This window comes from Cetorhinus maximus, chromosome 1 (assembly GCF_964194155.1).
Source record: "Cetorhinus maximus chromosome 1, sCetMax3.hap1.1, whole genome shotgun sequence".
Taxonomy (NCBI): Eukaryota; Metazoa; Chordata; class Chondrichthyes; order Lamniformes; family Cetorhinidae; genus Cetorhinus; species Cetorhinus maximus.
In genome coordinates, this window is record NC_135879.1 from 139704390 (window position 1) to 139731751 (window position 27362).

General features: G+C 42.4%; 1 protein-coding gene across 5 annotated transcripts in view; it reads left to right on the plus strand.

Moving 5' to 3' along the window:
* The window catches only part of atp10d (ATPase phospholipid transporting 10D), a 319766-nt gene that overhangs the window by 25469 nt on the left and 266935 nt on the right, over positions 1 to 27362 (plus strand). Inside the window, exon 3 of one of the 5 annotated variants that reach the window (XM_078547252.1) lies at positions 11711 to 11890. The exons of the other annotated variants lie outside the window; for them this stretch is intronic. The gene's annotated coding sequence lies outside the window, so the exon portion shown is untranslated. The remainder of the gene's footprint in view (positions 1 to 11710; positions 11891 to 27362) is intronic. 5 annotated transcript variants of the gene reach the window in all.

The following is a 27362-nucleotide window of genomic DNA, read 5'->3' on the forward strand; positions in this document are numbered from 1 at the left end:
AGCATGTCCAAAAATGTCCATTGAGATGATCAGTAATATTATAAGTTAAGTCTGTATTTGATATTAAATTATTATTGTACACCTGGTAACAGATAGCAAAGTCTGGTTAAAAGCAAAATACTGCAGATGCTGGAAATGTGAAATAAAAACAGAAAATGCTGAAAAAACTCAGCAGATCTGACTGCATCTGTGGAGAGAGAAACAGAGTTGACGTTTTGAGTATGCATGACCTCTGAAGAAGAGCCGTGCTGACTCAAAACGTTAACTCTATTTCTCTCTCCACAGGTGCTGTTAGACCTGCTGAGCAAAGTCTTGTTGTCTGACTGGAATCATTTTCTTATCTGCATTTAGTGCAAGTATCTCAACAAAATTAAGTGGCAGTCTTGGGTTATGCAAAATATTCTATGTGCTACATTTTACTCTGGTCAATACATTTTGAGCCAATTAGATTTTGACCTCTGCACAATATCCTGTTAAGTATTATCTACCTTATGACTATAGTCTTTCCAACTAAGAATACCAATAAGTCATTTACATTGCTTCACTAACACTTCCTTTGACTCATGAGGACTAACAAAGATGACTTGGATGTGAACTCCAGACTGAGGAATTTATTGGCTGGAGGGATTGTATTTGATGCGTCTTTTATCTCGCCAAATAACTGCCAAAAAGATTCTGAAAAAAGATCCCTTAATGCTTGGTAAAGCTATTCTATAATTAATCTCTACAGATCAGTGAGCCTCAGGGTCCAAGCTGACCACAGCTAGAGTGGCAGTACAGCCAAAGCTTGTGTAACACCACCTTATGTTAAAAATATTAAATCCTGAAGCAGCACTTTATAGGAGATCAGAGGATACGGAGCAAGAAATAGAGAAGATTATAGAAGATGGGCAAAGGTGCAATCAAAGATATAAGTTTTCAGGAGATTTGTGGAGAGGTAATGGGGCAGAAGGATAAAGGAAGAGGATGCCTAAAGCTTCTGCCATTAATGATGGAACAGAGGAAAAGTGGGGTCATGTAGTGAACTGGAGTCAGATGTGGAGAGTGTGGGCTGGGAATTAGAGCTGAAGAACAGGTAAGTAAAGTGAGGCCATAGTAGGATTTGAAAATGAAGGCAGGGATATTTTGGGGAGCAGAAAGTCAAGGTGTCAGTCTGGTCTTAGTGTTAGCACTCTCACCTTTGAGTATCCATGCCCCACTACTGAATCTTGAGCACATAATCTACAGTGCTGTGTAGTACTCAGACTGCTGCACTGTCAGAGATGCTGTCTTTCAGGTGAGATGTTAACAGAGGCTATATCTGCCCCTCAGGTAGTTGCAAAAGACCCCATGGCACTAACTAACTGAAGAAGAGCAGGAAGAGTTCTCCTGATATCCAGTCCTATATTTATCCCTCAACCAAAACCCAAAACAAATGATCTGGGCATATACTTTGTCGCTGTTTGTGGGAGCTTAGTGTGTGCAAATTGGCTGCTGCATTTTCCACTTTATAATAGTGACTTTGAAAGCACTTCATTGACTATGAAAGCTTTGGAATGTCTTGAGACCTTGAAAGACACTATATGAATGTAAGTCTTTGTATCTCTTTAAAGCCAGTATTGGTACCAGAATTGCGAGAGAATGGTCAGCCATGGTTCTTGCTCCAGATCACTACTTAGTGATTCCTGCTAGAAGGTGAACAAGTGTGGATTGTGTTGTAGTGACTCACCCTCCCAATTGTTGAACAGCCTGCCACCACTGGGTTTATACATAAAACATGCCTACTTGAGCATTGTATGCCTAACATGTGTGACATTGTACCCCAAGAGCAGTGTACACCTTCAGGCGTACAGGATAGGGGAAAAACTAAGGACAAAGTAATCAAAAAAGCCAATAGAATGATGAAGCACTTAACTAAAATGATCAAACACAAGGGTGAGAAAGTAATTGTCAAACTGTGCTATGCTCCCATCAGACCGCACTTTAAGTGCGATGTTCAACTTTATTAGCCGAAGACACCATAGGAACATAGAAACAGAAGTAGGCCATTCAGTCCGTCGAGCCTGCTCTGCCATTCAGTAAGATCATGGCTGATCATCCATTTCAATACCTTTTCCCCCACACTATCCCCGTATCCCTTTATGTCATTGGTATTTAGAAATCTGTCAGTCTCTACTTTAAACATACTCAATATTGAGCTTTCACAGCCCTCTTGGGTACAGAATTCCAAAGATTCACAACCGTCTGAGTAAAAAAAATTTCTCCTTATCCCTCGGTCCTAAGTGGCTTCCCCCTTATTTTGAAATGTCCCCTGGTTCTAGACTCCCCAACCAGTGGAAATATCTTACCTGCATCTACCTTGTCAATCCCTTTAAGTATTTAGTAGGCCTCTCATTCTTCGAAACTCTAGAGAATACAAGTTCAGTTTCCCCAATATCTCTTCATAGGTCAGTCCCGCCATCCTGGGAACAAGTCTGGTGAGTCTTCGTTGCACTCCCTCTATGGCAATAATATCCTTCCTAAGATAAGGGGACTAAAACTGCACACAGAGAGAGAGACACTCAAACCATCGAGGCAATGCAGCAAAGAGCTATGAGACTGATCCCTAGTGTCAATCTGAGTTAGAAGGAAAGCGTTGAGAAGCTTGAGCTATTCAGCATGGCAAGAAGACACCATTTATACAAGTATGTAACATGGTTAAGGGAATGGAAAGAGTAAATCTGAAACATTGTGCTTTAACTTAAATTCTGACAATAGGACAAAGGGACACCAGTTCAAATTAGTATAAGGTTTTTTACTTTATGGGATGTGGATTTAGCTAGCTAGGCCATTTTGCACATGCCTAATAGCACCCGAGAAGGTGTTTTTTAACTGCTGCAATCCATGTGGTGTAGATACACCCACAGTGCTGTTAGGGAGGGAGTTCCAGGATCTTGACCCAGCGAAGGAACGGTGATATAGTTCCAGGTCAGGTGTGTGGATTTGAGGAGAACCTGCAGTTGGTGGTGTTCCCTTGCATTTGCTGCATCTTGTAGAAGGTCCACGCTGCTAAAACTGAGTGTCATTGGTGGAGGGAGCGGATGTTAAAGGTGGTGGATTGGGTGCAAATCAATTGGGATGCTTTGTCCTGTATGGTGTTGAGCTTCCTGAGTGTTGTTGAAGCTGCACTTGTCCAGGGAAATGGAGAGCATTCCATCACATTCCTGTCTTGTACCTTGTAGATGGTGGACAGGATTTCAGGAGTTAGAAGGTGAGTTACTCTCTGCAGGACTCTCAGCCTCTGACCTGTTCTCGTAGCCACAGTATCTATATGGCTGGTGCAGTTCAGTTTCTGGTCAATGGTAACCCTCAGGATCTTGATAGTGGGAGATTCATTGATGGTAATGCCATTGAACATCAAGGGGGGATGGATTCTCTCTTGATGGAGATGGTCATTGTCTGGCACTTGTGTGGCACGAATGTTACTTGCCATTTATCAGCCGTAGCATGAATATTGTCAAGGTCTTGCTGCATATATTTTTCTACATTCATTCATGGGATGTGGACATCGCTGGCTGGGCCAGCATTTATTAGACTTGGTATTGTATAATGTGACAGGATTAATTAATTACCTCAGGGCAAAGGCACCCCTAGGTAGCAGCGACCACAGTATGATTGAATTTTACACCCAGTTTGAAAGGGAGAAGAGTGGGTATAAGGCTAGTATCTTAAACTTGAATAAGGGCAACTATCTGAGGATGAAAGTTGAGCTAGCTGAAGTGAACTGGGAAACCAGGCTAGAGGATAGAGAAGCAGTGGTAGACATTTTAAGGGGATATTTCCAAGTATTCAAAATAAGTACATTCCTACTATAAAGAAAAATTCTAAGGGGAGGACCCACCACCCGTAGTTAACTAAAGATGTTAAGGAAAGCATCACATTTAAGGAAAAAGCATACAGCTCCGCAAAGATGAGTGGCAGGACAGAAGATTGGACAGAATATAAAGAACAGCAGGGAATGACTAAAAGGTTAACCAGGAGAAAGAAATTGGAGTATGAGAGGAAGCTAGTTAGAAATGTAAAAATGGATAGCAAAAGTTTCTACAGATATTTAAAAAGGATAAATGCAAGTAAAGTGAATGTTGGTCCTCGAGAGTTACAGTGGGGAGTTAATAGTAGATAATAAGGAAATGGCGGGAGAAATGAACAAATATTTTGCTTCACAATAGAGGATACAAAAAAAAATTCCAGTAATAGCTGCAAATCAGTGGTGAACGGGAGAAGGGAACTTGGTGAAATTGAAATCACTAGGGAAACGGTACTGAGCAAATTGATGGAGCTGCAGGCTGGCATGTCTCTGGGTCCCAATGGACTACATCCTCGGGTCTTAAAAGATGTGGCTAATGAGGTGCGCTGGTGTTAATTTTCCAAAATTCACTAGATTCTGGAAGGGTTTCATCAGATTAGAAAGTAACAAATATAACACTTACATTCAAGAAGGGAGGGAGGTAGAAAACAGAAATTATAGGCCAGTTAGCTTGACGTCTGTCGTGGGGAAATTACTAGAATCGGATCATTAAAGAGGTTATAGCTGGGCATCTAGAAGAGCTCATGGTAATAGAGAAGAGTCAGCATGGTTTTTGAAAGGAAAATCATGTTTAACCAATTTATTGGAGTTTTTTGAAGGAGTAACATGCGCAGTGGATAAAGGGAAGCCTGTAGACATACTGTACTTGGATTTCCAGAAGGCATTTGATAAGGTGCCACATCAAAGATTATTACGGAAAATAAAAGCACATGGTGTAGTGGGTAACATATTAGCATGGATAGAAGATTGGCTGGCTGGCAGAAAGCAGAGAGTATGCATAAATGGGTCTTTTTCTGATTGGCAGGATGTGACAAGTGGAGTCCCACAGGGATCTACACTGGTGCCTCAACTTTTTACGATTTACATCAATGACTTAGATGAGGAGAGCGAAGACATGGTAGCTAAATTTCCAGATGACACAAAGGTAGGTAGGAAAGTATGTTGTGAAGAGGACATGAGGAGGTTGCGGATGGATATAGATAGGTTGAGTGAGCGGACAAAGATTTAGCAAATGGAGTTTAATGTGGGAAAATGTGAAGTTGTTCACTTTGGCAGGAAGAACAAAAAAGCAGAGCATTACTTAAATGGAGAATGGCTGCATAATTCTGAGGTGCAGAGGGATCTGGATGTTCTAGTACATGAGTCACAAAAAGTTAGTGTGCAGATACAGCAAGTAATTAAGAAGGCGAATGGAATGCTATCCTTTATTACGAGAGGGATTGAACATAAAAGTAAGGATGTTATGCTTCAGTTATACAGGGCATTGGTGAGGCCGCACCTCTGAAACTGTGTGCAGTTTTGGTCTCCTTATTTAAGGAAGGATGTAAAAAGCTCAAAGGAGGTTTACTAGACTGATACCTGGAATGAGTGGGTTGTCTTACGGGGAAAGGTTGAACAGACTGGGCTTGTTTCCACTGGAGTTTGGAAGAGTGAGGGGTGATTTGATTGAAGTATACAAGATCCTGAATGGCCTTGACAAGGTGGACGTCGAAAGGATCTTTCCTCTTGTGGATGAGTCTAGAACTAGGGGGCACTGTTTTAAAATTAGGGGTCGCCCTTTTAGGACAGAGAAATTTTTTCTCTCTGAGGGTTATGTGACTTTGGAATTCTCTGCCACAGAAGATGGTGGAGGCGGGGTCATTGAATAATTTTAGGGCAGAGGTAGATAGATTCTTGTTAGGCTAGGGAATCAAAGGTTATCGGGAGGTTAGCTGGGAATGTGGAAATTGAAATACAAGAAGATCAGCCATGATCTTATTAAATGGAGGAGCAGGCTTGAGGGGCCAAATGGTCTGCTCCTGTTTCTATTTCTTATGTTCTTATTGCCCATCCCTAATTGCCCTTGTGAACTGAGTGGCTTGCTAGGCCATTTCGGAGGGTATTTAAGAGTCAACCACATTGCTGTGGGTCTGGAGTCACATGTAAGCCAGACCAGGTAAGGATGGCAGATTTTCTTCCCTAACGGACATTAGAAAACCAAATGGGTTTTTAATGACAATTGACAGTGGTGTCATAGTTTCATCATTAGACTTTTAATTCCAGATTTTTTATAGAATCCCGGGTTCGAATCCCATGGTGGGAACCCGGATCCCCAAAACATTACCCTGGGTATCTGGAGTTCTGGTCCGATGGCAATACCACTACGCCACCACACGGACTGTTCAGTATCTGAGGAGTCTCCAGTGGGGCTGAACATTGTGCAATCATCATTGAACATTCCCACTTCTGACTTTATGATGGAAGGAATGTTATTATTGTAGCAGCTGAAAATTTTTGGATAAAAACAAAAAACGGCGGATGCTGGAAATCCAAAACAAAAACAGAAATATCTGTGTTCTGTTGAAGGGTCATGAGGACTCGAAACGTCAACTTTGCTCTTCTCCGCCGATGCTGCCAGACCTGCTGAGTTTTTCCAGGTATTTCTGAAGATTTTTGGACCTAGGAGATATTTTCTGACACAGGAGTTGAGTGGAGTCAGGAGATTATATAGAGTAAGTCCTTGCTTAATGTTGTATTTGTGTGCTGAAAAGTGTAACTTCAAGTGAAACAACTTTAAGTGAATCAGATTTTCCCATTATAATCAATGTAAAAGCTGTAGTTAGATTCTATAGGACCTATCTCAGCAAAAATAAACATTAAAACATTATACTTTGTAAAGTTGAAATGCTTTACATTGCTAGATTCCTAAGAACTATACTCTTTATACTTAACTCTCACTCACTGACCCTCCTGTTCACTGCTGATTCTGCTTTTCAAACCTCCTGCTTGCCAATTATTCCACTCCCTGACTCTCTCAGTCTCTGCGAACTGTTTCTCTCACTAACCCTCTCACTTACAGCCTCTGCTGCTCCCTGACCCTATATCTCACTGCCAATCCTCCATTTGTGGTCTCTCTGCTCCCTGGCCACTGCAGACTCTTCACCAAACCTTCAGCTCCTGCTCACAGCTTCTCTCTCCCAAACCCTCACTGTGAGTGAGGGCTCTGGAGATGAGTAGTGAAAGGCAGGAAGAAAGCCGCAAGCATTTTAACCCTTTAAAGGGAAGTGCATCAATGTTTGGAAAATATAAACTTTAAAAAGGCAGAGGGGGTTGGGGCTACTTATGAACATATGAAATAGGAGCCAAAGTAAGCAATTCGGCCCCTCGAGCCTGCTCTGCCATTCAATAAGATCATAGTTGATCTGTTTGTGTTTTAAATTCCACATTCCCATCTACCCCAGATAACCTTAGGTTCTTGTTAGGCAAGGGAATCAATCATCCTCCTTAAAAATATTCAATGACCCCGCCTCCACCACCTGCTGTGGCAGAGTTCCAAAGCTGCATGACCCTCAAGAGAAAAAAATTCTCCACATCTCTTTCTCCTGGTATCTTCTGAAATAACTCCTGCTGCAAATGTTTCTTAGACCACTCTTCAGCATTTTGTCCTCTGGGTATTTTAGATGGGCAAACCTATATAATGTCTGTAGACTGTTTGATCCCAGTGTATGGTACCATTCACTGAAGCATCATGCTGCCCTCCTTGGCTGAGGTTAGCTATTTCAGTATGGGCTAGTGATCAAACACACTGGCTCACAATTTGCGAGGATTTCTTTTGTTCATTCATGAGGTGGATGTGTCTGGCAAGGCCAGCGTTTATTTCCCACCATTAATTACCCTTGAGAAGGTGGTGGTGAGCACTGAGCCCTCTTAACTCCAGCAGTCCATGTGTTGTAACTCTTTTGGAGTTCAACAATTAAACTAAATGGACAAAATAAGGGATAAAATAAACACAGCCCCTAAGTCAGGTCAGCTGCTAAACCAAGGACAAAGTTTAAAGGAAACTTACAAACATTAAACCAAAATGTGATTAAAGGGGTCAATAAAACACCCCAGTTCCCGCGGTGCCCATCGGGCACGGAAGGCCTCGAGGGTGCCGGCAGACACCGCATGCTCCCTCTCCAGGGACACCCGGTTGCGACGGCAACAAGGCATGTCAGGGCGTGTCCGGACAGCGGGCGAGGGCGAGAAAATGAAAGGTGTGCAGCAGCAGTCCGTACAGAAAGCTCCTCCGCGCCGCGCCAAATGACACGGAGGGTATGTCCCCGAGGCGGCTCATATTGCGGGGCACCGGCACCCGAGGGAGGGCTCGGGGCCAATGTGGAATTCCGTCCGAACAGGGGAACATTCAGACGGAAGACCACCGCGCACCTGGGCCACCTGGAGACCTAAAATAGGTGCACCCGCAGTGCTGTTAGGAAGGGAGTTCTAGGATTTTGACCCAGTGATGAAGAAGGGATGGTGATAAAGTTTCAAATCAGTATGTTGGTGACTTGGAGCAGAACTTTCAGGTGGTGATGTTCCCATGCATCTGCTGCTCTTGTTTTTTAAGGTGGTAGAGGTAGGGGGTTGGGGCTACTTATGAACATATGAAATAGGAGCCAAAGTAAGCAATTCGGCCCCTCGAGCCTGCTCTGCCATCCAATAAGATCATAGTTGATCTGTTTGTGTTTTAAATTCCACATTCCCATCTACCCCAGATAACCTTAGGTTCTTGTTAGGTGCTATTGAAGGAGCCTTGGCGAGTTGCTGCAGTGCATCTTGTAGATGGTGCACTCTGCTGTCACGTGCACTGCTAGTAGAGGGAGTGAACTTTTAAGTTGCTGGATGGGTGCCGAACAAGCAGGCTGCTTTGTCCTGGATGTTCATGAGTGTTGTTGGAGCTGCACTCATTCAAGCAAGCAAAGAGTATTCCATCACACATCTGACCTGTGCCTTTTTGATGGTGGCTAGGCTTTGGGAGTCAGGAGGTGAGTTACTTGGCACAGAATTCCCAGCCTCTGACTTTGCAACCACAGTACTCATATGGCTGGTCCAGGCAGGTTTTTGATCAATGGTGAATTCCAGGATTTTGATGGTGGGGGAATTCAGCGATGGTAATACTGTTCAACATCAAGGAGCGATTTTTAGATTCTTTCTTGTTGGAGATGGTCATTGCCTGGCACATGTGTGACACAAAAGTTACTTGCCACTGTTGTGAAAGCTACATTTACCTTGTCAGAGGGCAGAAGATTGGGAAGTCCAAACCCCAACAGACCTCAGAGTTTTTGTACATGTGCAGCCTGCTCCCAGTCTGTGTATGTGCAATTCAGCGTTGTAAGTTGTTTGGGCTGAGGATGGGCCAAGCACGCCTGCACAGAAAGGGAAAACAGTGTGAAAAGCTGTGTCATGTGACTGGGAGCGTCAAAAAGTACTTAAAAAGTAGGAAAATGCCTGGGATTAGCAGACTTTAGGTGAGGAGGGCTCAGGAGAAGCCCTGGCGATCGAAGAGGGCAGCAGAAGGTTGGTGACTTCATGCTGCGAGTTGTTAGGGTGAAGGTATCCCTTTGGAGTAGTAGTGTTCTGCTTGGCATGGCCGGAGAGCTGAAGTTGTGCTTGTGAGTTTGTGTTTGAGTGAGTACTCAGGAATCCTCAGAGATGAGATTGTAACCCTGCAAGGTGGGCCGTCATTGCTACCATCTGAGTTGGAGCGACTTGCAGAGAATTCCTTGTTAGATTTTTGACCTCGTATAGTAAAGTTCATTTTTGTTTATTCTAAACCCATAGAATCTCATGGTTTTATTCTATTTGCAAGTGTCTTGAATCTGAAACTTTGTCTACTTTTAGACAAAACATTATTGGTTCCTAACCAGACCTTACCAACAACTTAGGGACCTGGCCTAGGATCATAACACCACTTATTAGCTTGAGCCTGAATATTGTCCAGGTCTTGCTGCATGTGGGCATCTACTGCTTCAGTATCTGAGGAGTCATGAATGTTACAGTGCAATCATCAATGAGCATCCCCACTTCTGACCTAATGTTGGTGGAAATTCGTTGATGATGTAGCTGAAGGTGGTTGAGCCTAAGACACTACCCTGAATAACTCCTGCAGTGATGTCCTGGGATTGAGAGGATTAATCTCCATCAACCACATCCATCTTCCTTTGTGATAGGTATGACTCCAACCAATGGAGAATTTTTTCCCTGACTCCCACTGACTTTCGTTTTGCTTGGGATTCTTCATGCTGCAGTTCATCAAATGCTGCCTTCATGCTAAGGGCAGTTGATAACAGCAAGTTTCATGCATACGATATTATAAATACGTAAATAGTAAAGCAGATTGCGACGAAGAAGAGATACCTTATGAGTTGCGAAGTGCTGGCCCAACTGTGCATGTCTGCCATTAGCCCCTTGAGTTTCAAGAAATTGCTGCACTTGCATAGTAACTTAGAATTAACTTGAAGGAGAAAGCCGGTGCTGGTACTTAACCCCATACAGATCCTTCTAATGGCAACAATAATATTCCTCAATACCACTTAACCTATCTGGCCCAGAAAGGCAGTCTCATTCCTTTGGTAGTAAATTGTCACTGAAGATTTTCAAAATGTAAAGTTTTGAATCTTAGAAATGTTTTCTTACTTTTCATTTCTCTCGCTCAGTCCAATCATTTGTGCCTCTCTTCCTCTTTCTGTGCCCAATTTTGATCCTAATTCACCCTATTTCCTTCTCTTTTGTTCTTCTGTTAAATCTTATTGTTTAAGGAGATAGATTGTTTGCCTCGTCATGTACCAAGATGATGGATTCCCTGTTACCCTCAATTATCTGCTCACACTTCCAGTAATTTGCAATGCAACACAATTTTGAGCTGAAAGCTGAGGGGGAAAATGTCTAACAAGGGCATCCCACAATATGCTCCCCACCAGCAAATTCCGGCCCAATGTTTCTGATCTATCAGAGTATCACAGTGAGCCACAGTGTTACTGGAGGAATCTGACTCTAAAGCTTTTGTCACTTAATAGCTTGAACACTTAATTTCTTGAACCCTATGTATATTCCAACTATCCCTTCTTTCATTTGAGGTATTTAACAACTTTACTAGCTGATCTGCAGAGGGAGGTATTATATATTACCCAATTATTTCTAGATCTTTATCCTGACTGAATGGGAAATACTTGATAATGTGATTCATCAGATGGCCAGTGGCAATGCATGGTCTGTTTCTGACAGTTCAATTCAGTTAACCATAATTTTCATAGCCATCAGAAATAGAAAGTATGAATTGATAGGTTCACGTCTATTGCATTTTATGTTCTCACACCCTTTAAGTGACGAATACATAAGAGGCTTGTTTACTAACTCAGCTTTATAATAACAAATGCTTGTGTCTTGTTGCCAATGTAGACACTTCATCACAGAGAGAACATGTTGGTCTGTAACCATATTACTAGTCTGCCTTGCAAGATAATTAGAAGCTGCTGATAACTGAGGAAGTGCAACTTGGCAGTCAATCCTTGATGAGTTTACTAATAATGCTGGTGTTATTTGGAGAACCCCTGTCTCTTATACCATTTTCAATTAAAGATCTTTGGGCTAAACTTAACTAATAAAATTTTAGAATGTCAGTGATGCAGAAAGCAAAGCTTCTAATTGATTTTCTAATTGATCAGAATTTTCCCAGTGATATATTTTGAATGCTTGCAGTCACAGACATTGAAATCTCACTGCTTCTCCTATTCATTCGGATAACAAACTGCACATTTTGGTTGGATTCAAGTGGGTGACAAAAGTGACAAAGGTACACTGTAATGGAGGGAACTGGCTCATGTTGCTACAAGCATCTTTGAGCTAACTTGACTCACCTTCCAGGAACGGAGACAGCCAGACATGCAAGGATCATCTCTACTCAGGCAGCAGATAGATAGAGGGCGAGGCTCAGGGCCTTCACTCACCTTCCGGGAGCGGAGACAGCAGGACCTGCGAGGGACACCTCTACTCGGGCAGCGGGCTGAGTTTGAAAAAATCCAGGATTGACATCACAGGAAAACTGTAAGTTCATTGGTTGGTGAGAAGTTGCTGTTAGGGAGTGTGTTTAAATAGCTTAAAACTAGAAAAACATATCACTTATAAAGAAAAAGCTACTTGGATTTCAGTAAGGAACACTAGCAATAGGGAAGTAAAGTTAAATCAAGTCAAAGTGAAATAAAGTAATAAAGTAAACCAAAGTAAGATAAAGTTGGCATTAGTGTAGTTAAGTTACTAGTAATTTATTCTACTTGTTCTACTTACTCTAAATAAATAGTTTTTAGAGTTATGGGATGGCAGGTCAGCTCGGCCAAGTGGAGTGTACATCCTATGGTATGTGTGAAGCCGTGGATGCATCATGTGTTCCTGACAAACACATCTGTGGGAAATGTCAGCAGCTGCACAAGCTTGAGCTCCAAGTTTCGGAATTTGAGTGGTGGCTGGAGTCACTGTTGTGCATCCCTGAGGCAGAGGACTATGTGGATAATATGCTCAGGGAGGTGGTCACGCCGCAGATCAGAAGCGTACAGCCAGAGAGGGAATGGGTGACCGCCAGGCAGTCTAAGAGAGCCAGGCAGGAAGTGCAGGAGTTCCCTGAGTCTATCCTGCTTGCTAATCGGTTTTCCACTTTTGATGGTGATGAGGGCAATGGTTCCTAAGGGGAGTGCAGCCAGAGCCAAACCTGTGGCACCACGAGTGGCTCAGCTATACAGTGGGGGGAGGAAGAAGAATGGAAGGGCAATAGTGATAGGGGGTTCCATAGTCAGGGGATCAGGCAGGCATTTTGCAGTCGTAAACGTGACTCCAGGATGGTGTGTTGCCTCCCTGGTGCCAGGGTCAAGGATGTCAAGAGTGGCTGCAGGACATCCTTCAGGGGGAGGGAGATCAGCCAGAAGTCATTGTTCACGTTGGCACCAACGACATATGTAGGAAGAGGGATGAAGTCCTGTAAGCAGATTTCATAGAGTTAGGAAGGAAATTAAAAAGCAGGACCTCAAGAACAGTGATCTCAGAGTTATTCCCAGTGCCACATGCTTGTGAGCACAGGGAAAGGAGGATTGATCGATTAAAGACATGGCTGGAAAACTGGTGTAGCAGGGAGGGCGTCAGATTTCTGAGGCATTGGGACCGGTTCTGGGGCAAGTGGAACCTATACAAGCTGGATGGGTTACAATCTTAACAGGACTGGGACTGATAAATTCGCAAGAAGATTTGCTAGTGCTGTTGGGGTGGGTTTAAACTAGCTTGTCTGGAGGGTGGGAACCTCGGGTGGCCCAAATTAGAAGAAAGTAAAGTTGGTAGCAGGAAGTAGTAGTGATACTAGAAGGCAGGAGAAACAAAGCAGAGCATTTAGTGTGTTTCGAATGCGGAACGATGTCAAAGAGACAAGTTAAGGGCACTCTCCCTGAATGCATGCAGCATTTGCAATAAGGTAGATGATCTAAAGGCACAAATAGAGGTAAATGGGTATGGTATAATTGCCATTACGGAAACATGGCTGCATGATGACCAAGACTGGGAATTGAATATTCAAGGATATTTGATGTTTAGGAAGGACAGACAAGAAGGGAAAGGAGGTGAAATTGTGCTGATAATAAGGGATGGGACCAGTGCATTAGTAAGGGAGGACCTCAGATCGGAAGAACAATGTCTGGAATCTGTTTGGGTGGAGCTAAGGAACAGCAAAGGGCAACAGACATTGGTTGGAGTTGTTTATAGGCCACAAAACAGTAGTGGTAATGTGGGGCACGGTTTTAATCAGGAGATGAGAGAAGCATTTTGCATGGGCAATACAATAATCATGGTTGACTTCAATCTGCATATAGACTGGGTAAACCAATTGTGCACTAATGCTGTGGAAGGTGAGTTTCTGGAGTGTGTTAGGGATGGCTTCCTAGAGCAGTATGTTGAGGAGCCGACTATAGGACAGGTTTTTTTAGACATTATGTAATGAAAAAGCCCTTTTTCATTGTTGTAAAATAATCTTCAAGGATGAGTGACCACAATTTTGTTAAGGGGAAGTCATGTCTGACCAATTTGATTGAATTTTTCGAACAGGTGACCAGGTGTGTAGATGAGGGCAATGCATTTGAAGTAGTCTACTTGGACTTCAACAAGGCTTTTGTTAAGGTTGATAAAGGAGACTGATAATAAAGGTAAGAGCCCATGGGATCCAAGGCAATTTGGTAATTGGATCCAGAATTGGCTGAGTGGCAGGAAGCAGAGGGTGATGGTCGAGGGGTGTTTTTGTGACTGGATGCCTGTGACCAGTGGGATTCCACAGGGATCGGTGTTGGGTCCCTGCCGTTTGTGGTATATATAAACGATTTAGACTTGAATGTAGGAGGGTTGCTTAGCAAGTTCGCGGATGACACGAAAATTGGTGGGGTGGTAAATAGTGAGGTGGATAGCCTTAGATTACAGGAGGATATAGACGAGATGGTCAGATGGGCTGATCAGTGGCAAATGGAATTTAATCCATATAAGTGTGAGGTGATGCACTTGGGCAGGACGAACAAGGCACGGGAATACACGATGAATGGTAGGAACCTGGGAAGCACCGAGGATCAGAGGGACCTTGGTGTACATGTGCACCGGTCCCTTAAGGTAGCGGGACAGGTAGATAAGGTGGTTAAGAAGGCATATGGGATACTTGCCTTTATTAGCTGAGGCATAGAATATAAGAGCAGGGAGGTTATGCTGGAACTCTATAAAATGATGGTTAGGCCACAGCTAGAGTATTGCGTGCAGTTCTGGAATCCGCATTATAGGAAGGATGTGATTGCACTAGAGAGAGTGCAGAGGAGATTTACCGGGATGTTGCCTGGGCTGGAGAGTTTTAGTTATGAGGAGAGATTGGATAGACTGGGGTTATTTTCCTTGGAGCAGAGGAGATTGAGAGGGGACATGATTGAGGTGTATAAAATTATGAGGGGCATAGATAGGGTAGACAGGAAAGAACTTTTCCCCTTGGTGGAGAGATCAATAACCAGGGGGCATAGATTTAAGGTAAAGAGCAGGAGACTTAGAGGGGATGTGAGGAAGAATTTTTTCACCCAGAGGGTGGTGGGAATCTGGAACTCACTGCCTGAAAGGGTGATAGAGGCAGAATCCCTCATAACATTTAAGAAGTTTTTGGATGTGCACTTGCGATGCCATGGCATATAAGGCTATGAGCCTAATGCTGGAAAATGGGATTAGAATAGGTACTTGTTTGACTCGCGCAGACTCAATGGGTCAAAGGGCCTTTTTCTGTGCTGTAGACCTCTATGACTCTATGACTATGATTCTAATATGATAGAATTTAATTTTATTTGAAAGTAAGGTAGTTCACTCTGAAGCAAGGGTGTTAAAGTTGAATAAAGGAAATTATGAAGGCATAAGGGACAAATTGGCTGAAGAGGATTAGGAAAATACATTAAAATGCATGACTGTATGTAGGCAATGGATAGTCTTCAAAGAACTATTACATAGCTTACAGCACCTATACATTCCTTTAAGTTGTAAAAACCGCAAAAAAGTCATTCAACTGTGGCTGACAAAGGAAGTTAAGGATTGTATAAGGTTTAAAGAAAAGGCTTATAAAGTAGCCAGAAGTAGTAGTAAACCTGAGGATTGGAAGGTTTTTAGAATACAGCAAAGGAAGATCAAGAAACTGGTAGAAAAAGGGAGAATAGAATATGAATGCAATCTAGCAAAAAACATAAAAACGGATTGTAAAAGCTTCTCTGGGTATGTAAAAAGGAAGCGTTTGGCTAAGACAGATGTGGGTCCATTACAGGCAGAGTCAGGAGAATTCATAATGGGGAATAGAGAAATGGCAGAGAAGCTAAATGATTACTTTGTGTCTGTTTTCACTGAGGAAAATATAGGAAATCTCCCAGATTTAGAGATCCAAGGGACTAGGGAGAATGAGCCGTTGAAGGAATTTAGTATAAGGAAGAAGGTTGACTTGGAGAAATTAATGGGACTGAAAGTTGATAAGTCCCTGGGACCTGATATTCTGCATCGCAGAATGTTGAAAGAGGTTGCTATAGAGATAGTGAATGCATTGGTGATCATTTTCCAAAATTCTATAGATTCTTGAATGGTTCCTCAAGATTGGAAGATTATAAATGTCATTCCACTATTTAAAAAGGGAGGGAGAGAGAAAAAGGGAACTACAGACCTGTTGGCCTTACATCAGTAATAGAGAAAATGATAGAATCTATTTTAAAGGATGTGATAAATGAATACTTAGATTGGGCATAGTCAGCATGGATTTGCGAATGGGAAATCATGTTTGACGAACTTGTTGGAGTTTTTTGAGGATGTTACTAACAAAATTGATGAAGGAGAGTCGATGGACGTAGTATGCTTGGATTTTCAGAAGGCTTTTGATAAAGTCCCCCACAGGAGGTTGATTAGCAAAATAAAAGCACATGGGATAGGAGGCAATATACTGGCATGGACTAAGGATTGGCTAACAGACAAAAAACAGAGAGTAGGAATAAACGGGTCATTCTCATGTTGGCAGGCTGTGACTAGTGGTGTACCACAAGGATGAGTACTTGGGCCCCAGCTGTTCACAATATATATCAATGATTTGGATGTGGGAAACAAATGTAATATTTCCAAGTTCACGGATGATACAAAGCTAGGTGGGAATGTGTGTTGTGAGGAAGATGTAAAGCAGCTATGGGAGGATTTGGACAGACTTAGTGAGTGAGCAAGTGACATGGCAGATGGAATATGATGTGGAAAAATGTGAGGTTATCCACTTTGGCAGGAGGGACAGAAATGCAGAGTATTCCCTAAATGGTAAGAGATTAGAAAGTGTAGTTGTGAAAAGGGCGTCCTTATCCATAAGTCATTAAAAGTTAACATGCAGGTGCAGCAGGCAATTAGGAAGGCCCATGGAATGTTAGCCTTTATCGCAAGAGGATTTGAGTACAGGAGTAGTGAAGTCTTGTTTCAATTGTATATAAGCTTGGTTAGACCGTACCTGATGTAGTGTGTGCAGTTTTGGTCCCCTTACCTCAGAAAGGATGCTATTGCCATAAACGGAGAGCAACAAAGGTTCACTTGTTCCGGGGATGGCTGGACTGTCTTATGAAGAGAGATTGGGGAAACTTGAGCCTGTATTCTCTAGAATTTTGAAAAATGAGAGGTGATCTCATTGAAACGTACAAAATACTTAAAGAAATAGATAGGGTAGATGCAGGTAAGAAGCTTCCCCTGGCTGGCGAGTCTAGAACCAGGGGACTCAATTTCAAAATAAAGGGGAAGCCACTTAGGATCGACACAAGGAGAAATTTCTTTACTCAGGGTGTGAATCTTTGGAATTCTCTACTCGAGAGGGCTGTAGAAGCTCCGTCATTGAGTATGTTTAAGGTAGAGATTGATAGATTTCTGATTAACAATAACATAAAGGATTCTGGGGATAGTGTTGGTAAAAGGCATTGATCAGCCGTGATCGTATTGAATGGCGGAGCAGGCTCGACGGGGTGAATGGCCTTCTCCTGTTCCTATGTTCCTAAACATAGCACTCAGAATATTCCTTAAGGTGAATCTGATTATCTACCCCTCCCTCAGACAGGGTCAACAGAGTGAGTGCAGGATACAATCCACTTCAAAGAAATTGCAACTTTAAAGGGAGGAATATTCAAAAAGTTTAAAAATATAATCATGAACAGCTTTGATGAGCTGGACTAGTGGTTGTGTAATGGTCGTACAGTAGGTGTCTCTATTCACAATTATTCACCACGTTGAATTCCTGATTTTGGTTGAGCTGTTTGGGAGAATAGGAGGCAAAGATAGAGAGGCAATTAAGTTGCAATGCTAATTGATCCATTGTTGCAGTCCAAGTAAAAGTACTGGGAAATCAAAAATGTTGCTTTTAAAAAGAACAGTTGTCTGACTAAGTAGGATGTTGAACGTGTTTGTTCCATTTTCTTCAAAGTCTCTGTAGCATTATTGCAGGTTCTTTTGTTCTTTCAAGCAAAGCTTGACTCGACTCAACCCATTACTAAGGGGAAACAAAAACAGAATTACCTGGAAAAACTCAGCAGGTCTGGCAGCATCGGTGGAGAAGAAAACAGTTGACGTTTCGAGTCCTCATGACCCTTTGGCAGAATTGAAGTATAGTTAGGAGAGAGGTGAAATATAAGCTGGTCTAAGGTGGGGGGCGGGGGGAGAGAGAAGTTGAGGGTGGGGTGGTTGTAGGAATAAGCAAGCAATGATAGGAGCAGATAATCAAAAGATGTCACAGACAAAAGGATCAAAGAGGTGTTGAAGGTGGTGATATTATCTAAGAAAAGTTCTAATTAAGAATGGATGGCAGGATACTCAAGGTACAGCTCTAGTGGGGGTGGGGTGGAAAGACTAACAAAGTAGTGGTTGTAGATTTAAAAATAATGGAAATAGGCGGGAAAAGAAGAATCTATATAAATTATTGAAAAAAAAGGGAGGGGAAAGAAACGGGGTGGGGATGGGGGAAGGGGGAGTTTAAGATCTAAAGTTGTCGCTTGCCATTTTAACACTCCACCCTGTTCTCTTGCCCACATGTCTGTCCTTGGCTTGCTGCATTGTTCCAGTGAAGCCCAACGCAAACTGGAGGAACAGCACCTCATCTTCCGACTAGGCACTTTACAGCCTTCCGGGCTGAATATCGAATTCAACAACTTTAGATCTTAAACTCCCCCTTCCCCCATCCCCACCCCGTTTCTTCCCCCTCCCTTTGTTTTCAATAATTTATATAGATTCTTCTTTTCCCACCTATTTCCATTATTTTTAAATCTACAACCACTACTTTGTTAGCCTTTCCACCCCAACCCCACTAGAGCTGTACCTTGAGTATCCTGCCATCCATTCTTAATTAGAACTTTTCTTAGATAATATCACCACCTTCAACACCTCTTTGATCCTTTTGTCTGTGACATCTTTTGATTATCTGCTCCTATCATTGCTTGCTTATTCCTACAACCACCCCACCCTCAACTTCTCTCTCCCCCCGCCCCCCACCTTAGACCAGCTTATATTTCACCTCTCTCCTAACTATACTTCAGTTCTGCCAAAGGGTCATGAGGACTCGAAACGTCAACTGTTTTCTTCTCCACCGATGCTGCCAGACCTGCTGAGTTTTTCCAGGTAATTCTGTTTTTGTTTTGGATTTCCAGCATCCGCAGTAGCTTTTAGCTTTTTGTTTTTATCATTACTAAGGGGTTTGGGCCGATAGCACAAATTGCATTAAAGAGGCAATCTGAGTTAGAATGAGATTGAGTCTTTTTTTCTTCTCCTTTCTCCTGGTGTTTATTTTATTACTATTTTTGATCTTCCTCTTAGTTTGCAAAATTTTTGACTTTGAGAATTTGAAGAAGTATTTAAATTTTGTCAAGTGTTCTAATTTTTCCTCCTTTCATTGTATTTTCTTTTGTAAATGTAAATGGAGACAAAAACAGATTAGTGGCTTTTGTGGCAATGAAACTAATAATTAATGAGACATGAAAGCAGCAGGACCTGGGAGTGAAAGTACACAAGTCTTTGAAGATGGCAAGTTGAGAAAGAAGTCTGATTAATAAGTTATACAGGATCCTTGGCTTTACAGGGCGTTGAGTACAAAAGCGAGGAAACTATGGAAATTGTAGTGATCTATCTAAGGGCAGGTCCTATGCTCATTTCTCCACACCTTGTGGTCTTGCACTTTCTTCTTCAGTCGCTCTTGGAAGCCTTCCATTTTCAATCGAAGGTTGTATAACATCATCATTCTCTTTCTCCCTGGTCTACAGCCCTTTAATCTTCCTTCAGCTACCACCTTCAGCAAAGACCTTTCTGTATTTCATCTAGTCCTCCTTTTATCATGGCTTTCGCATAGATGTTAAAAAGCAATGGTGGTAGTATACAGCCTTGTCTCACCCCGTACCCGATTGCACCAGGTACAGTTTCACCAATGTAGCAGTCTATCCCACGTACAGAGCTGCAATCATTCTTTTATCACTCCTGTCAAGTCTGATTGCCTCCGGCACCTTCAACAAATTTTGCCAGTTCACCTGATCAAAAGATTTTTCATGATCCACAAAGCAGGTGTATATCTCTTGCTGGTATTCTATGCTTCTTTTGCTTAACAGTTTCATCTGAGGAACTTTAGGAAGAATAGATGGAAAGAGTACATCAAAGACCTGCATGACAAAGAAGGTAAGCCAACAGAACTAGAACCAGAGAATGAAGAAGACATTTTCTAGAATGATTTAGGACCTAATCTTCGAGAATGCGAAATATTTAGAGCTATAAAAGAACTGAAGCCAAGAAAAGCAGAAGGATTTGATGAAATTTATAGGAAACTTGCATAAACAGGCTAGGCCTCAGCTGGAGTATTTGGATCAATTCTGAGCGCCCCAATTTTTTAGGAATGATGTCAAAGTCTTAGAAGGGTGCAGAGGAGATTTATTGGAATGGTACCAAGGATGAAAACTTCAGTTATATAGAGGGATCAGAGAAATGAGGGTGTTCTCCTTAGGAAAGATTAAGGGTAGATTTGATTGATCTGTCTAAAATCATGAATAATTTTCAGAATAAAAAGGAGAAATTATTTCTGGCAGTAGAGGGGTCGATAACCAGGGGACAGAGATTTGAGGTAATTGGCAAAAGACCCATAGACGATGCAAAGTTTTTTTTCAATGCAGTGAGTTATTACAATTTGTACTGCTTGAAAGAATGCTAGAAGCTGACTAAATAATAACTTTCAAAATGGAATTGGATAAGTAGTTAAAAAGACAACATTTTCAGGGCTATGTGAAAAGAGCAGTTGAGTGGAACAATTTGGATAATTCTACTAAGGAATTGACACAGGTGCAATGGACAGAACTGCTTTATCATTTTGTGATACTAAGGTCAGAATAGCTCTGATTGCCCTCGTTTTGAGTTCCTTATCGAATGAAATATGGACCAGTTTCTTTTTATTCTGGGTGATTTGCCAATTCTCGCCAATAGAGCTGTTGATTACTAGTAGCAAAGCACTTATTGGATGCCTGAAGCGCTTCAATTTACTCTTAGTGCACGTTAATTTGAAATGTGGAGCCATTATCTGCATGGTAGTATTAAAAAGATTTGGCATTCATAAAAGTGTGTCTGGTAGACTTTTGTTTACACACAAGACAATTGATTCTACAAGATGTCATGATCATGATAATCACATGGCCTTTCTGGCATTCCTCCATTATCAGACTTAGGTTTGCCAAATACTTTTTCATGAAAAGAATTCTTCTTTATAGTCAAGGTCATTACTTATTGCTTCAGCAAATTATAGATAATAGATATGGAACCAATGTGTATTAATCAGAGCCCTAAGGCAGATTTAAGAGCATAAATGACTTATTGTAATGCAATATGCAGTGATCAGGAACAGTTATATAGCAGTCACACTGTGTGTATGTACCATGCTCTTTGTATGAAACAAATGATACCCATGTGATGTTCAACTTGTACAGTATAATAACTTGCATTTATGTAGATCTTTTAATGTAGTGGAACATTTCAAGGCACTTCGTGGGAGTGTAATCAAACATAAATTGACAACAAGCCGCACGAGATTTTAGGACAGCTGACTGAAAGCTTGGTCAAAGAGGTGAGTTTTAAGGAGCATCTTGGAGGAGGAGAGAGAGAGATGAGCGAGGTTAAGGGAGGGCAGCCCAGAGCTTAGAGCCTAGGCAGCCGAAGGCATGACTGACAATGGTGGAGCAACGATAATCGGGGAGGCGAAAGAGACTGGAATTAAAGAAAGACAGAGGTCTTGGAGGGTTGTTGGACTGAAAGTTACAAAGATAGGGAGGGGTGAGACCATGCAAGGATGAGCACAGGGGTGATGGATCAATGGAGCTTGCTAAGAATTAGGATGCTGGAAGCAGAGTTTTTTTATGAGCTCATGTTTACATGGGGTAGAAGGTGGGTGCCCAGCCAGGAGAGCATTGGAGATGTCGGGTCTATAAGAAACAAAAGCATGAGTGAGGGTTTCAGTAGCAGATGAATTGAGGTCGGCTGGGGGTGGGTCAGGCAATGTTACTGAGATTGAAGTAGGCGTTCTTATTGATGGAGAGCCTGCAGGGTTGGAACCTTAGCTCATTGTCAAATGGGATGCCAAGATTGTGAAAAATCTGCTTCAGGATGGAGTTCATAGCTCTAGAATGGAGTTTGTGATGGAAATGAAAGACAATGGCTTCAGTCTTCCCAATAGATAATTGGAGGAAGTTTCTGCTCATCTATTCTAGGTGTTGGATAAGCAGTCTGATAATTTAAAGCTGGTGGGATCAAGAAAGATGGTGGTGAGTTAGCGCTGGGTGTCACCAGCATACATATGGAAACTGGCGTAGTTTTAGGATAATGTTGTCGAGGAACAGCATGCAGATAAGAAATGCGAGGACACCAAGATTAAATCCTTTGGTTGGGGCGGGTGGTGTGGAAAGAAAGCCTTGCATTTATATAGCACATTTCTCGACCACTGGGCATTTCAAAGTGCTTTGCAGCCACCATTTAAGTATTTTTGAAGTGTGGTCACTGTTTAATGCAGGGAATGTGGCAGCTAATTTGCACAAAAAAGTTCCTACAAATGGTAATGTGATAATGAGCAGGTAATGGTTTTTTGTGTCATTGATTGAGGGAAAATTATGGACCAGGACACCAGGGATAAATCCCCAACTCCTCATCGAAATAGTGCCAAAGGATATTTTACATCCACCTGAGAGGGCAGACAGAACCTCAGTTTAATGTCTCATCTGAAAGACAGCATCTCTGACAGTACAACACTCCCTCAGTACTGCACTGAAGTGTTGGCCCTAATTTTTGTGGTCAGGTCCTAGAGTAGTACTTAAACCCCGAACCTTCTGACTTAGAAGCACAAATATTACCAATTGAGCCACAGCTGACTTCAGAGATAACAGGGAGAGCAGCAAATGCAGATGCTTTTCTGGCTGTAGTTAGATAGGAATGTAACCAGATAAGGGCAGACCAACTCAGCTGGATTGCAGAGGAGAGGCATTGGGGGAGGATGCAGACAGATTAGGAAAGGTAAGGAGGGATAATTCAAACAGAATGTAATTTGTGATTTTGATAAGAGCTGTTTAAGTGCTGTGGCAGGGCGGAAACCTTTATGAAGCCTAAGAGCATTAACAAACAAAAAAAGTAACTGTGGATGCGAACAAAATACCGATTGTAGCATTACACATCATGTAGAACGTTCATGACTGGATGGATTTTCTGTTAATGCACTGTAAATATGGGCAAGATAAGATGTCCTAGATCACATAAGTAGAATAAATTTTACCACAACCTAGAAATACTTAAAATTGTAGATAAGAATTGAAAGTAGAATGAGCTGTCTTTTATATAATTTTTTAAAGAAAGTTACTCTCTTGTACAGCTTTCCCTGAACTCCTGGGTCATGCTGCCCTCCAAGGTCTACTGGGCCAAGTATTGTGATCACTTAGATAAAAGCAAAAAACTGCAGATGCTGGAAATCCAAAACAAAAACAAAAATACCTGGAAAAACTCAGCAGGTCTGGCAGCATCTGCGGAGAGGAGCACAGTTAACGTTTCGAGTCCGAATGACCCTTCTGTGATCACTTGTAGGATATGCAGGGATAGGGAAAAGTAATAGACACCCACAGCTGCAGCTACTTGTGCATTAAACTAGGGCCTTGTTGAGAAGCAGTAAAATTAGCTAACTTTTAATATCTAGAATGTGAATGTTTCACAGAATCTTAATGGCATTGAAGGAGGCCATTTGACCCATCATGTCTGCAGCAGCTCTCCAAATGAGCATTATGACCTAGTGCCATTGCCATGTCTTTTCCCTGTATCCTTGCACATTGTTTCTATTCAAATAATCATCTAATGTCCTCTTGAATGCCTCAATTGAACCTGCCTCCACCACACTTCCAGGCAGTGCATTCCAGACCCAAACCACTCGTTGCATGAAAAAGTTTTTTCTCATGTCACACTTGCTTCTTTTGCAAATCACTTTAAATCTGTGCCTTCTCGTTCTTGATCCTTTTACGAGTGGGAACAGCTTCTCCCTATCTACTCTGCCCACCCGCCTCATGATTTTGAACATCTCTATCAAATCTTCTCTCAGCCTTATTCTGTTCAAGGAGAACAATTCCAACCTCTCCAATCTATCCTCATAGCTGAAGTTTCTCATCTCTGGAACCATTCTTATAAGCCTCTTCTGCACTCTCTCCAATGTGTTCACATCCTTCCTATAATATGGTACCCAGAACTATACACAATATTCCAGCTGAGATCTAACGAGTGCCTTATATAAATTCAGCATAACCTCCATGCTCTTGTACTCTATGCCCCTATTAATAAAGCTCAGGATACTATATGCTTCAATAACTGCTCTCTCCACCTGTCCTGCCACCTTCAATAATCTATGCACATATACACCCAAGTCTTTCTGCTCCTGCACCCCTTCAAAATTTCACCCCTTAGTTTATATTGTCCATGTTCTTCCTACCAAAATGCATTACCTATGTCCTCTTGAAGTTCCACATCGCCTCCTTACAGTTCACAACACTCCCAAGCTTCGCACCATCTGCAAACTTTGAAATTGTCCCCTGCACACAAAGATCTAGATCATTAATATATATCAGGAAAAGCAAGGGTCCCAATACCGACCCCTGAGGAACTCCACTACAAACCTTCCTCCAGCCCGAAAAATATCCATTGACCATTACTCTCTCATTTTTCAGCCAATTTTGTATCCACGTTGCTACTGTCCGTTTTGTTCCATGAGCAATAACTTTTCTCACAAGTCAGTTATGTGGCACTTTATCAAATGCCTTTTCAAAGTCTGTGTACACCACATCAACATTACCCTCATCGACCTTTTCTGTTGCCTCTTCAAAAAAACTCTAGCAAGTTAGTTAATCACGATTTCCCCTCTAGAAATCCATGCTGGCTCTTCCTTATCAACCAATATTTTTTCATGTGACTACTAATTCTATCCCGAATAATAGTTTCAAGAATCTTGCCCACCACTGAAGTTAAACTGACAGGTCTGTAAATGCTGGGCTAATCCTTACAACCTCTTTTGAACAAGGGCATAATGTCTGCAATTCTCCAGTCCTCTGGCACCACCCCTGAGTCTAGGGAAGACTGAAAGATTATGGCCAGTGCCCCTGCAATTTTTACTCTCACTTCCTTCAATACCCTTGGATGCATCTCATCCGGTACCGGTGCCTTGTCAGCTTTGAGTGCTGACAGTCTATTCAACACTTCCTCCTTATCAATTTTGAACCCTTCTAGTGACAAGAGTTTCCTCGTCTGTCACCATAGCCCGGGTAGCATTTACCTCCTTGGTAAAGACGGATGCAAAGTATTTAACACCGCCCCTTCGTCTATGTGTAAATTCCCTTTTAGGTCCTTAATCGGCCCTCCTCCTCCTTTTACCACCTTTTTACTATTTATATGCCTTTAGAAGACTTTGGGATTCCCCTTTATATTGGCTGCCTGTCTTTTCTCATAATCCCTCTTCGCTTCTTTAATATGCTTTTTCATCTCCTCTCTGAACCTTCTGTATTCCTCTTGCTTCTCAATTGTATTTTCTACCTGACACCTGTCATAAGCGTACTTTGTTGTCTTAATCTTAATTTCAATCTGCTTTTTCATCCAGGGAGCTCTGGATTTATTTGTCCTACCTTCCCCTTTTAATGGAATATACCTTGACTGTGCCCGGACCAATTCTTTTTTGAAGGCAGCCAACTACCTTCAGCAATGGTTTTTCCTGCCAAACTTTTGTTCCAGTCTATCTGGCCCAGCTCCGTTCTTGCCCCATTAAAGTCGGCTCTTGTCCAGTTAATTATTTTTACTCTGGATTGCCTATCATCCTTTTCTATCATCTTCCTAAAACATACAATACAATGATCACTGTCTCCTAAATATTTCTCCACTGACACTTGATCTACTTGGCCTGCCTCATTTCCAAGAACCAGGTCAAACAGTGCGTCTTTTCTTGTTGGATTGGACACATAGTGCTGTAGAAAATTCTGCTTAACACAATCTAGGAACTTTTGCCCCTCTCTGCCCTTTACACTACCACTGTCCTAGTCCACATTCGGGTAATTAAAGTCCCTTTTTATAACTACTCTACAATGCTTGCATCTCTCTGTAATTTCCTTGCAAATTTGTTCTTCTACATCCTCCTCACTATTTGGTGGTCTATAGATACACCGAGCAATGTAATTGCACCTTTTTTGCTCCTTAACTCTGGCCAAATTGATTCTGCCTTGAACTCTCTGGGACATCCTCTTTCTCCAGCACTGCAATGCTCTCATTAACCAGTACCACCACTCCTCCTCCTTTCCTTTTATCTCTTCTCAACACCTTGTACGTGGGAATATTTAACACCAAGTTATGCCCTTCCTTGAGCCAGGTCCCTGTTATTGCCACAACATCATATTTCCACATGGCAATCTGTACCTGTAACTCCCCAATCTTATTTACTTTACTCAGTGCATTCACATACATGCATGGTAACCCTGATTTAGATTTTGTTACTTTCTGCCTTACCCTGACTTTACCTATTCTCTATACTAGTGCCATCAGTCCCTCCAAGTATTTTGTGCACCCTGGTATTCCTCTCTGATATTTTTTCTTGGTTTCCACACCCTGCTGAGTTAGTTTAAAGCCCTCCCAACAGCATTAGCAAAACGCCCCGCACAGAACTCAGCCCCATCTCTGTTCAGGTACAACCCGTCTGGCTTGTACAGGTACCATCTCTCCCAGAGCCAGTTCCAGGTCCCAGGGATCTAAAGCCCTCCATCCTGCACCATTTTTCCAGCCACGCATTCATCTGCCTTATCCAACCTATTTCTGTACTCACTGGCATGTGGCACTGGGAGCAATCCAGAGATGCTTGCTAATTTTCTACCTAGCTCTCTAAATTCTGATTGCAGGACCACATTCCCCTTCCTGCCCAAGTCATTGGCACCAATGTAGACCACGACCTCAGGCTGATCACCCTCCCCCAGAAGAATGTCCTGCAGCCACTCTGTGACATCCTTGACCCTGGTACCAGGGAGGCCACATATCATCCTGGAGTTATGTCTACGGCCATGGGAACGCCTGTCTGTACCCCTGTCCAATGAATCCCTTATCACTGTAGCTCTTCCTTTCTTATTCCTCCCCTCCTGTACAGCCGAGTCGCTCGTGGTGCCACAAACCTGGCTCTGACTGCACTCCTCTGAGGAACCAGTGCCCTCACCAGCTTCCAAAATGGAAAACCAATTTGTGAGTGGGACCCCAGGGGACTCCTGCATTACCTGCCTAGTTCTCTTGGACTGTCTGGTGGTCACCCATTCCCTCTCTGTCTCCAGGCCCTTAAGCTGCGGTGTGAGCACCTCTCTGAACGTGTTATCCACATAGCTCTCAGCCTCGCGGATGCACCACAGTGACTCCAGTCACCGCTCCAGTTCTGAAACCCGGAGCTCAAGCTTCTGCAGCTGACAACACTTCTTGCACATGT